This window comes from Hypanus sabinus, unplaced genomic scaffold (genome assembly GCF_030144855.1).
Source record: "Hypanus sabinus isolate sHypSab1 unplaced genomic scaffold, sHypSab1.hap1 scaffold_80, whole genome shotgun sequence".
In the NCBI taxonomy this organism is placed as follows: Eukaryota; Metazoa; Chordata; class Chondrichthyes; order Myliobatiformes; family Dasyatidae; genus Hypanus; species Hypanus sabinus.
Genome location: NW_026781651.1, coordinates 190,928 through 203,698, shown reverse-complemented (window position 1 = coordinate 203,698; position 12,771 = coordinate 190,928). Strand labels below are relative to the sequence as shown.

Genomic DNA, 12,771 nt, shown 5'->3' with positions numbered 1-12,771 from the left:
GAGTGGGGGGGGTTAAAGAGAAAAAAGGAGGAATTGGGGGAGTTGGGGAAAGAGAGTGTCAGGAGGGAGGACGGGGAAGAGAGGCAGGTGAGATGAAAAGGCAGGGAAAGAATTGCGGGGAAACTCATGGATGTTGGTGAGAAATAAACGGAGAGCGACACACCGGGGGAAGAGAGTCACGTGGAGACGGTTAAGACGCAGGTAGCCAGAGGCAGAATCAGAAGGAGAGAGAGAGGAGAGAAAGACGGGAGTGAAGGAGTGTGAGGGAAATACGGGAGCGACACACTGGAGGAGTGTCATTGGCAGAGGGAAAGAATGGGGGAGCGAAGCACTGAGGAAAGAGAGAGACTGGAAGGAGCGAGAGAATCAGTTGCAAGAGACTAGGGGGAAAGAGATAAATTCTAGGGAAGAGAAAGATTGCGTGCAGCGAGAGACTAAGGGAAGAAAGACAGGCGAGAGAGACTGGAGAGAGGAAGTGGGGAGAGAGAGACTGGGAGAGAGAAACTGGGGAGAGAGAGACTGGGGAGAGAGAGAATGAGGAGAAAGAGATTGGTGAGAGGGTCTAGGGGAGAGAGACGGGGGAGAGAGACTAAGGAGAGAGAGTGGGGAGAGATCGAATGGGAAGAGAGAAAGTTGGGAGAGGACTGGGGGAGAGAGAGACGAGGAAGAAAGAGACTGGGAAGAGGGAATGGGAAGACAGAGAGACGGGAGAGAGAGAATGGGAAGTAAGAGACTAGGGAGAGAGACGGGGAGAGAGAGAATGGGATGAAATCGAATGAGAAGAGAGAGAGTGGGGAAACAGGGACTAGGGGACAGAGAGGGGTCAGGGACAGAGAGACTGGTGAGAAGGTCTAGGGGAGAGAGACGGGGAAGAGAGAGGGAGAATATGGAGAGAGAGAATGGGGAGAGAGAATGGGGAGAGAGAATGGGAAGAGAGAGAGAATGCGAGGAATGAGTGCGGAGGGAGGCTGCTGTGACTGATGGAGAGAAAGGGTAAGTGAGTGAAAGACTGGGGAGAGAGACGGGAGAGATAAACTGGGGAAAAGAGAGTGGTGGAGAGAGAGGCAGACAGAGACTGGGAAGCGAGACTGAGTAGAGAGACTGGAGGTGAGAGGAATTGGAGGTGAGAGGAATTGGTGGAGAGAGGGACTGGGGAGAGAGATACTGGCGGTGAGCGGGTCTGTTAGAAACGGAAAGTCTGCGTGAGAGAGAGACTGGTGGAGAGGGATAACTGGGAGGGGGGAGTGGCGTCAGCGAGAAAGACCAGGGAGAGAGGCTGAGGGGACAGGGAGAACAGAGGGAGACAGACTGAGGGAAAACTCAGAGAAAGAGAGAGTACGAAGGGAGAGGGAGACTGTGGTGAAAGAGTCAGTGCAGAAAAACTGGGAAAAGAAACACGGGAGAGACACATGAAGACAGAATTACACTGGAGAGAGAGGGAGAGAGATTGTGCGTTAATGACGGGTTGAAAAATGACGAAAGGGAAAGGGACCCAGGAGGAGAGAGACTGGGTGAGAGACACTGAGGGAAAGAAAGAAATGGGAGTGAAACAGCTATTTGATGTGAGAGAGGGAATATTGTTCGAGAGTGAAATAAAGTGAGCGAGAAAGAAGAGAGACGTGGGGAGAAGTAGAGATAGAAGATAAAGTGTGTAGAAAGAGTCAGACTGGGGGCGGAGAGATGGGAGATGGCCGGGATAGACATGGGAAAGACGGACGGGGAAAGAAAGACGCGATGAGAGGAGGAGATGTTATCACCAATCCACACAGACTGTGGTCTTCATATTAGGAAGTGGAGGATCCAATTGCAGAGAGAGGTACAGATGCGCAGGCACTGCAACTTCTCAATCAGGATTGTGGGAATGATGCTATTAAATGCTGAACTATTGTCGATGAACAGCAACTTGTATTGTCCAGGTGGTCTGAAGCCGTGCGAAGAGACAGTGAGATTGCATCTGCCCTTGACCTATTGTGGCGATAGGCAAACTGCAGTGGGTCCAGTACCTTGCTGAGAAAGGAGTTCAGTCTCGTCATGAGCAACCTCTCAACGCGTTTTATTACTGTCGATGTGAGTGTTACCGTGCGATGGTCATTAAGGCTGCTCACATTAATCTTCTGAGATACTGGGATATTTTTTGCCTTTTTGAAGCAGTGGGAATTTCCGCCCGCAGCTGTGAGAGGTTGAAAATGTCCTTAAATATTTCCGGCAGTCGGTTGGCCCAAGTTTTCAGTGACTCCACCGGAAGGGTTCGCCTTGCGAGGGTTCACCCTCTTTAAAGAGAGCCTAACATCGGCCTCTGAGACAGAAATCACAGCGTCCCCGGGTGCAGCAGGGATCTTCACACCTGTAGTTATATTCTCCCGTTCAAAGCGCGCAGAGAAGGCGTTGGTACATCTGGTAGTGAACCATCACTGCCATTCATGCCATTGGGTTTCGCTTTGTGGGAAGTAATGTCTTGCAAACCCTGCCAGAGTTGTCGTACATCAGATGTCGCGTCCAAACTCCTTCGAAATTGCCTCTTTTTCCTTGAAATGGCCCTCCGCAAATCATAGCTGGTTTTCTGGTACAGGCGCAGGTGGCCGGATTTAAATGCCACTGATCTAGACTTCAGCAGACGGCGTATACATTGCCTTTGGTTTTGGATTGTACACTTATTCTTTGTAGGAACATACTCATCCTCTGAGGTTTTAATGTAGTCCGTAAGAACTACACCATACTCATCCAGGTTGGAAGATGAATCGCTGGATACAGTCCAGCCCACCGATTCAAAGCAGTCCTCTGGGCGCTCCTGCGGTTCCCTGGTCCAAACGTTCTTGGTCCTCACTACTGGTGCTGCGGTCTTCAGTCTCGGCCTACACTCAGGGAGCAGAAGTACAGCCAGGTGATGAGACTTCCCGAAGTGAGGGAGTGGAACCGCACGGTAGTTGGTGGTGTAAGAGTGGTTTCAACAGTACTCTGGTACTGTAAGCGATTTGATGATGGTAATTGCTTGGTGATTTTTTCAGACTGGCCTGGTTAACATCCCCCAAATCGCCGGTGAATGCGTTAGGGGGCGCTGTTTCGTGCTTGTTGATCCCATTGCTCCTTCCTTATGCCACCGAAAGTCGGGTTCACACCTATTAACTTTTTGACTGAAATGTCTGTTCTCTCTTTTCTCTCTAACAACCTGGAAACCAGTGGAGTGATGGTCATTGGTCACGAACGAATTCCCCACTGACACAGGAGCGATGTAAAACGCGTCGACCCCTCACAAGTGATCGAGTATAACGGTCTGACTTTCAGTATCATCTTCATTTCACTTCTCAAAGCTGTCCCGGAGGCACATAACACATTTGATCCGATCTACATTGGTGGCACTTCGGCAGTCTCGGGCATATTTGGGGGGAATTCTTCAAGTATTACTACTACTTCTATTATTATTGCTATTATAGCGATTATTATTCGTATACCTATCTCCGAATTCCACACGTATTCTCACCTCTACTTCCTGCTCACGACCGGGTGTCCTGGTGTGCTGTCCCAGGTATTATGGATTGCCCTACCCGCAATATTGGATCGCATGTCATGTTATTGTCGGCCTCTGACTCCAAAACAGGTCACGGATTGTATTTATAGTAATGTATGGCACCTTCTATGAGTTTGCCCTTTAGAGGCAATTTCACCATTTTGGTGAATGATGTTTGCCACGTGATCGTGTCCGTGTAAGTAACCAGATGATAAGCTCCCGCACGGGAGGCTGGTCACGAAGGTTCAGTCGCTCGGCATTCACGATGAGGTGTTAAATGGGATCAGACATCGGCTTTGTGGTGGAAGCCGGAGAGTGGAGGGAGATTGTCGCATCTCTGACTGGAGGCCTGTGACTCCTACAGTGCCGCAGGGAGCAGTGCTGGGTACGTTTCTGTTTCTCGTCTCTAATGATAATGTGGTTTACTGGAAATCTGCGGGTCACAACCTGATTGGAGGTGTAGTGGACAGCGAGGAAGGCTGTAATGACTTACAGCGGGATCCGCACCAGCTGGAGCAATGAGCTGAAAATGGCAGAAGGAATTTAACGCAGATAAATGCGAGGTGTTGATTTTCGGTCGAACTAACCAGGGGAGGTTGAACGGTCGGGCACTGAGGAGTGCGGTAGAACAAAGGGAGCTGGGAATACAGGTCCATAATCTGTTCAAAGTAGTGTCACAGGTAGATCGGGTCGTAAATAAAGCTTTGGGCATATTGGCCTTCATGTTTCAACGAGTTAAGTACAGGGGATGGGATGTCTCGCTGAAGTATGATACATTTTTGAGGAAATTTACAAGGCTGTTGCCGGGTCTGGAGTTCATGCTCTTCCGTTGGTTAACAGTTTCTACTGTCGCGATACTTCCCTCAGTATTTGTCCTTGTGCTTTCATTTAATATCAGTTCCGTGTACTTCTTATCACAATAGTCTATGTTCGTTGGAGTGGCTAATCATGTTTCTGTTGATGAGAATATGTCCTTAGAAGTTCTATCTGACTGTTGTGTGAAGTATTTATATCAACTTCTCTTTATCCTTCTTTCCTCGTTGAAGTTAACGTAAATGGGTTCGAGTGCACATGGCATTTTCTAAAATTCCTCATTTCAGTTCTTATTTTCCTTTGTAAAGTTTTCCAGATCGGTTTCAGAGCGGGATATTATGTGATATGTGTGTTATACACGTCAATATGTATTATTTTGTTTTTCTAGGCTCAAGCTGATAAAACCAGAGGTCCGGACACACTCATTTCTCAATTGCTCAGAACTATCCGACTGTTCTAATGGAGGTCAGTATTGAGCTTTTCTGGAGATTTACTGACATTCTGCTGTGTGAGGATGGTGACGGGTGAGGAGGATGGGGGAGACGGAGGAGGTGAGGCGTGTGGACAGAGGAGAAAAGATAGTGAAGGAGCTGCACACACTCAGACAGGGGATTGGGAAGTTCCATTCTCTCTGACACAAATACAGTCACCAAGGTAGCACCATGGGAGGGGTCTGAGGTTTCCCATTCTCGCTCCGTTCGCTAGATCCTCCTGTTCCCAAGCTGCGGTGCGAGTTTCTGCTGCTTTGAATGGAGCCTTTCACGCGTCGCTGTTCCGTGTCCGAATCTCGTCTCCGATTGACACTCATCCTGACACTCACTGTCTCTCGCTGTATCTCACCCTTGCTCGCTCTCTCTTTCACTAGAACTCTCTTTTTTGTTCTCTCTCTCTCTCTCTCTCTCTCTCTCTCTCTCTCTCTCTCGCTCTCTCTCTCTCTCTCAATCTCTCTCTCCCTCTCTCTTTAACTATCACTCTTCTTTTTACTCTTACTCTCTGCCTGTATATCTCTCTCTCCCTCTCTCTCTCTCTCGCTCGTGAGCTCTCTCTCGCTCTCATTCGCTGGATTTCTCTATCTGTCTCTCTCTCTCTCTCTCTCTCCCTCACTCGGTTTAACGCATTGCTCTCTCGGAATTACTCTCTCACTCTCTCCCTCGGGTTTGCTTTCTGATTTTTTTGAGTCTCTCTCTCCCGTATTTGTCTGCCTGTCTGAATGTCCCTCTCTTTTTTTCTCTCTCACTGCCTCCAAATCGTTCTCGAAATCAATCCTTCTCTCTCTCTCTCCTAGCACTTCCTTCCGTGGGAGAGTCTAGGGTTTGGGATTGAGAGAAAGGGACTGCGGCATCAGGAAGAAAGGGGACGGGGGGAGAGACAGAGAATCAGACAGCCAGTGTGTGTGTGTGTGTGTGTGTGTGTGTGTGTGTGTGAGAGAGAGAGAGAGAGAGAGAGAGAGAGAGAGAGAGAGAGAGAGAGAGAGGAGAGAGAGAGAGAGAGAGAGAGAGAGAGAGAGAGAGAGAGAGAGAGAGAGAGAGAGAGAGAGAGAGAGAGACAAAAAGCTCTGGGGTGGAGGGTCTGCAGAGGTAGAGAGTCTGAGGCAGACAGACGGGGGTGAGGAGAGAGTGGAGAAGGACCCTGGAGGAAGAAAACCCTGCCTAATTACCATCAGCAGATACATATCATTGATTCTATGATGGTAATTATTTTATGTTGCTTTTTTGTGTATGCCTGCTAGAAAATGACATGTTCGGTAAAGCCTTGTGGACCGGATGGCCTATATTGTGCTGTAGATGTACTTTCATAATATATTTACTTTGTACTTTGAAAGAGACTGTCGGAGAGAGGGAATCGCGGAGAGAGGTAATCTAGGAAGACGGAGAGAGAACGACCGGGAAGAGAGGAGACTGAGACGGGGAGAAAGGCAGTGAGGGAGAGGGAGAGACCAAGACGGGAGACAGACCAGTGAGGGAGAGGGAGAGAACTAGACGGGAGACAGACCAGTGAGGGAGAGGAAGAGACCAAGACGGGAGACAGACCAGTGAAGGAGAGGAAGAGACCAAGACGGGAGACAGACCAGTGAAGGAGAGGGAGAGACCAAGACGGGAGACAGACCAGCGAGGGAGAGGAAGAGACCAAGACGGGAGACAGACCAGTGAGGAAGAGACCAAGACGGGAGACAGACCAGTGAGGGAGAGGGAGAGACCAAGACAGGAGAGAGACCAGTGAAGGAGTGGGAGAGAACAAGACGGGAGACAGACCAGTGAAGGAGAGGGAGAGAGACCAAGACGGGAGACAGAACAGTGAGAGAGAGGGAGAGAACATGACGGGAGATAGACCTGTGAGGGGAGAGGGAGAGACCAAGACGGGAGACAGACCCAGTGAGGGAGAGGGAGAGAACAAGACGGGAGACAGACCAGTGAGGGAGAGAGGAAGAGACCAAGACGGGAGACAGACCAGTGAGGGAGAGGGGAGACCAAGACGGGAGACAGACCAGGAGGCGATGATGGTTTTACTCATCTTGTTTTCTCTCATCACCTTTTCTTTCTCCCCTCCCTCCCTCAGTCTGATCCCTCCCTCTCATCCCGCCCCCTGCAAACCAGCCCGCACCAATAGGCCTCGGCAAGCCCGCGCCCATTCCTGCCTTTGTTTGGCCTCTCTCCCTCCGTTGAGACACTCAACTCTCCGTTGCTTTAGCCCAGACCGCGTCCCAACACTTTGCTCCCCCCTTTCCCTGTCCTCGCCCCCAACTTTCCTGCAGCTCGTCTTATTTACGAAGGAAATGACGCCACCCATTCTTCCGCCACTTTTGAAAAAAGTCACTCCCCCACACTCGCCACCCTGTTCCTTCCCTCCTTGTCCAATCAGAGCACTTCCTCCCGTCACATTAAAGCCTCTGCCCATCTCATCACTTCCCTTCCCTCCCAGTCCCATCACTCCCCCTCGCTTCCTGTCGTTCTACTCCTCCTCACCCCGTCTTTACCTTCTCCATGTCGGCCACCAGTTTGTGACAGGAACTTCTGCCCCTTCCCTTTCCGTCCCCAATTGAGTCAGTGACTTCGCCACGCTCACCGTCTCATCAGTCCACTCCTCGTCCCATCACTCCTCTTCCTCCCCAAACCCCTCACCCCTCCTCCCCAAAACCCACATGTATATGTGTATGTGTGAATATCTGAAATATATATGCATTAGTTTATTCAATGACAACACGATCTGAATTAAAACATATATGCAAAGTCCAAGACTATATGATACTCAAATTAAAATGCTGTTAGTGCAATCAATAAGACACCTCGATCCCGGGATTGCATCCCATGGATGCAATCTTCGCCATAGATTCTGTGTGTGACAGTGTCCATTGTACGTCAGTGTTTCAATCCATCCCTGGCGGCCACATTAACCAAGGATTCGCCCATTTTAAATCAGCGCGTCCCTCCCTCTCTTGTGCTCACTTCCACCAAAGCCGCCAGGTCCCTCCCCAGCGGCCATTTCAAGTGAAGCTTCGGACATCCCACCTCACCCGGGTAATTTCCGGAAGTCTCCTGCCTGTTGATAGCGGCTCCCTGACGCCCGCTAATTATGTACAGTATCCCGGAAATCGACGAGAGAGAAAGAGAAAGAGAGATGGGGGATAGAAGATGGGGGAAGAGAGAGAGGGAGAGAAAGAGAGAGAGAGAGATGGGGGGATAAAAGATGGGGGAGAGAAGAGAGAGAGAGAGATAATGAGAGAGAGAGAGAGAGAGAGAGAGAGAGAGAGAGAGAGAGAGAGAGAGAGAGAGAGAGAGAGAGAGAGAGAGAGAGAGAGAGAGAGAGAGAGAGAGAGAGAGAGGAGAGAGAGAGAGAGAGAGAGAGAACCATGGCAGAGTTTTCCAAACCAAGAAAATACAAAACGTACTTCACCTCATACACTGAAGTGTTCCTCTGCCTACTAGAGGTCAAAAATACTGACAGTGTTGCTCGCTGCACTGTCTGCAACCGTGACTTTTCTATTGCCCATGGTGGGTTAAATCACTGCTGAAGTGAGTTTAACAGGTGTCATTCCTTCATCAGCACAGCTAACGTTATTTAAACTAACTGGCTAGCTGCGAAGGAGCTACTGTATTGCAGACATCCCAGCTTTCCCGGAAGTACCGGGAGTCTCCTGCAAATTGATGGCGCTACCTCCCTGAAATGTATTTTTGCAGGGTGGGATTAATTGAATTCAACGAGTCCTTCAGTCCTTCTCCTCTGTTTATTTTATCCAAGGCGTCGCTCCCTCCTTGGCCCCCGTTTCAACCCGGCCGAACGGGATGTCTTTCAGTCACCACATCTCTCCCTTTTCATCAACAAAATTAACGATGCTGACGGCCATTTTCAATCGACGTCTCACCTCCTCCCTTCCCGGCGCTCACTTTCAACAAGACATCACAACCGGAAACTGCCCCGTCAGACAGTTTAAACGAAGGAGCGGCCATTTTATGTCAGAGCAATAGATCATTTTACATCGACCCATTACTCCGTCTCTCTTCTCAATGTGCCACTGACTCCATTTCGGCCATTTTACCCGGTGCGACTCTCCCACTCTGTTGTCTGTCCATCGCTCTCTCCCCGTCGGCCATTGTAACAAAGGAATCAGGGACTATTTTAGATCTGGCCGCCACTCTCTCTGACTTGTCACCTTGTGGCGTCCATTTTCTCTCGGTACATCCCTCCCTCCCTCCCTCCCTCCCTCCGTGGAAACCATTTTCAAAGCGCGCCTCACTCCCTCCCTATTGACAATGCTATATTGGGGCGTCACTCTCTCCCTGGTATTAATTTTATATTCTGGTTTTAATCCAGAATCCAATATTTAATCAGCACACAACTTTCCCCGCCCCCCCCCGTGATAATTTTCAGTCGGTGCACAATCCCCACTCTGTTAGTCATTTTAACTCCGCCTGTCACTCCCACTCTCTTGTCGGTGTATCACTCTCTCCCTGCCGGTCACAAGAAACAAGGTGACAACGGCCATCTTAATTCCTCCCATCGCCCCCTCCATGGCGCCCATTGTCACTCAGCCCATCACTTTCTCCCCCGAGACCATTTTCAGTCAACCTTTCACTCCCTCCCCAGTGACCATTCTAAATCCTTCTGTCGCTCCTTCCCATGTCACCATTTTCCATCAGGAGCCCCTCGCAGGACAGACACTCTCGACCACCCTCACTCGATTGCGCAGACTGTTTATCACAAATAATAAATATATCGCAAACAATAGAGGCCGATCCGACATCCTCATCTCCGGATCCTGTGCGTCATCACTCCAAGTGTCGTGGAGAGATTAGGATACAGACACCAGGAAACGTGTGCGGTAATATTGCCGGTGTCGATACAGAGACCCGACACCGTGCGCGGTAAAAACTCTCGGTGTGGAGACAGAGATCGTGAACCGTACCTGGCAAAATTCCCTGTTTGGGACATGGAGACCAGGAACCGTGCCCTGTATAACTTCCGGTCTGTTATGTGGACACCGGGAACCGGGCGCAATGAATCTCCCGGCGTGGGGACACGGAAAGGGTAAACCTCTCCCACACGCATCCCACTCCCGCCATCTTCAGGAAGACGTGCCGAAGGTTCTTCAGTCCGATCGTATCCACCGTCTCCGCCAGGAGATGAGCATCATCAGTGTAACAAAGTCGTCAACATCCACACCACCCTTGACTGTCCGTGTAACTGATAAACCATCGGCGTTCTCGTCAAATTCCATAAAAGCCGCTCCGAGTTCTGTCACGTACAGAATTCAAGCATCCCGCTAACTAACAGGATCACATTCCCGTTGGAAATAATCAGAAAGGATCCTATTGGGAGGCCGATGGTGGGAGTGAATGGGAAGGGCCAGATCCCACTGGGAGACTCCGGACGACAGGAGTGAATGGGAAGCGGTGCAGACGGTGCCAGTAAATGGGAAGGGACGGGGCTCAGTGGGAGTGAAGAGGAAGGGGTTGGGCCCAATGGAAGTTTGGCAATACAAGCGAATGGGTAGGGGTGCGTCTCGTTAGGAATGCGGATGGGTGGAGTGAGTGGGAAAGGGTGGTGTCATTGGGAGTACGGATGGTGAGAATGAATGGGAAAGATTGGCATTTGATTGGGATCGCTGTCCGTGTGAGTGGACGGGAAGGGACGAGGTCCTGTGAAGAGTGCGGACCGTGGGAGAGGACCCGAAGTGGTGGAGTCCCGCTTTGAAAAATTATCCACAACTTAGATTTCATCCTGGGCTACTTTTCAACCCTACAAGTCAAATGTGATTGTTAAGTGCTATGGTTATGATTCCCGTCTGTACTCCCCTGCCTGTTTGTGCCACCTCCCACCCTCTCCTGGTCTGTGCAAACTGCATCCCTCCCCGTCTCTGTGACCACTTCTACATATATTCATCGTGTGTGTGTGTGTGTGTGTGTGTGTGTGCATGTGTGTGTGTGTGTCCGTGTGGTTCCCGGTTCCAAGGTGAACACAATGTGAGTCTCCACTCAGTTGATACACTACAGAGGCGTTTTTATTTTCCCCGTGTCTGACCCCGGGTGTGTGTGATGGGACAGTGTGGAGGGAGCATCACTCTGTGTCTGACCCCGGGTGTGTGTGATGGGACAGTGTGGAGGGAGCATCACTCTGTGTCTGACCCCGGGAGTGTGTGATGGGTCGGTGTGGAGGGAGCTTCACTCTGTGTCTGACCCCGGGAGTGTGTGATGGGTCGGTGTGGAGGGAGCTTCACTCTGTGTCTGACCCCGGGAGTGTGTGATGGGTCGGTGTGGAGGGAGCTTCACTCTGTGTCTGACCCCGGGAGTGTGTGATGGGATGCTGTGGAGGGAGATTCATCCCGTGCTAACGCCGGTCTTCCATCCACCATCCCTCTCATACTAGGAACCTCAGTAGACTTACGTCTGATATATCAGTCGATGTAACTGTCTGCGGGGGGCGGGAGGGGGACAGTTAGCCAGGAAGGGGGTTGGGTGGAGATGAGATCCTGGGCACCCAGACTCCGGCAGTCCGACCTCCCTCAGCCTGGAGCTGAGACGCTACTGTGTCAGTGTGAGGAGCTCCGACCCACTGTTGCAGTCCACAGGGTGCGGGGGGCAGCAGAAACCTCAAATAAAACTCGAGTCCGACACCAGGACAGGAAGTTACAGCGGTTTATTGATTTCATCATGACAAATGTAAATTAAGCAATGTTGGCCATTTGAATTCTGTCCATCACTCTCTCCCTGCAGGCCATTATAGCAAAGGAATCTAGGACTATTTCAGGTCGGGCAGCCACTCTCTCTGACCTGTCACCTTCTGGCGTCCATTTTCTCACAGTGCAGCCCTCCCTTCCTCCCTGGTGACGATTTTCAACGTGCGCGTCAATCTCCCCGGGTGATAGTTTTATATTCTGGCTTTAATCCAGAAACCTATTTTTAATCAGCACATAACTCCCGCTGTCTCCTTCCGGTATCACCCCCGGTGATAATTTTCAGTCCCCACCCTGTCGGTCATTTGAACTCTGCCTGTCACTCCCATTCTCTTGTCAGTGTATAACTCCCTCCCTGACAGCCCTGAGAAACGTGGTGACCACGGCCATCTTAATTCCGCCCATCGCCCCCTCCCTGGCGCCCATTGTCACTCAGCCGATCACTTTCTCCCCGGAGACCATTTTCAGTCAACCTTTCACTCCCTGTCTAGTGAACATTCTAAATCCTTCTGTCGTTCCCTCCCTATTCACCATTTTCAATCAGGAGCCCCTCGCAGGACAGACACTCTCGACCACCCTCCACTCGATTGCGCAGACTGTTTATCACAAATAATAAATATATCGCAAACAATAGAGACCGATCCGATTTCCTCATCTCCGGATCCTGTGCGTCATCACTCCGAGTGTCGTGGAGAGAGGAGGATACAGACACCAGGAAACGTGTGCGGTAATATTCCCGGTGTCGATACAGAGACACGACACCGTGTGCGGTAAATCTCTCAGTGTGGAGACAGAGATCGGGAACTGTGCCTGGCAAAATTCCCAGCCACGTTATGAAGAGCGGGGACCGTGCCAAGTATAACTTCCTGTGTGCTATGTGGACACCGGGAACCGGGCGCGATGAATCACCCGGCCTTGGGACACGGAAACCATAAACCTCTCTCACATGCTCCACCAACCCCGCCATCTTCAGGAAGACGTGCCAAAGGTCCTTCAGTCCGATCCTATCCGCCGACTCCGCCACGAGATGAGCATTGTCAGTGTAACAAAGCCGTCAACATCCACAGCACCCTCGACGTTCCGTGTAAGTAATAAATGTCAAATTTTGTAAACTCCGCACCCAGTTCGGTCAAATACTGAATTCTGGCGTTCTCGCCAATTTCCATAATCCCATTCCCGTTGGAAATAATCTGAATGGAGTCCCACTGGGAGGCAGATAGTGGGGGTGAATGGGAAGGGCCAGATCCCACTGGGAGATCGGACGACAGGACTGAATGGGAGTGAT

General features: G+C 50.6%; 1 pseudogene; it reads right to left on the bottom strand.

Moving 5' to 3' along the window:
- The window catches only part of LOC132390183 (zinc finger protein 721-like), a 641,047-nt pseudogene that overhangs the window by 517,086 nt on the left and 111,190 nt on the right, over positions 1–12,771 (bottom strand).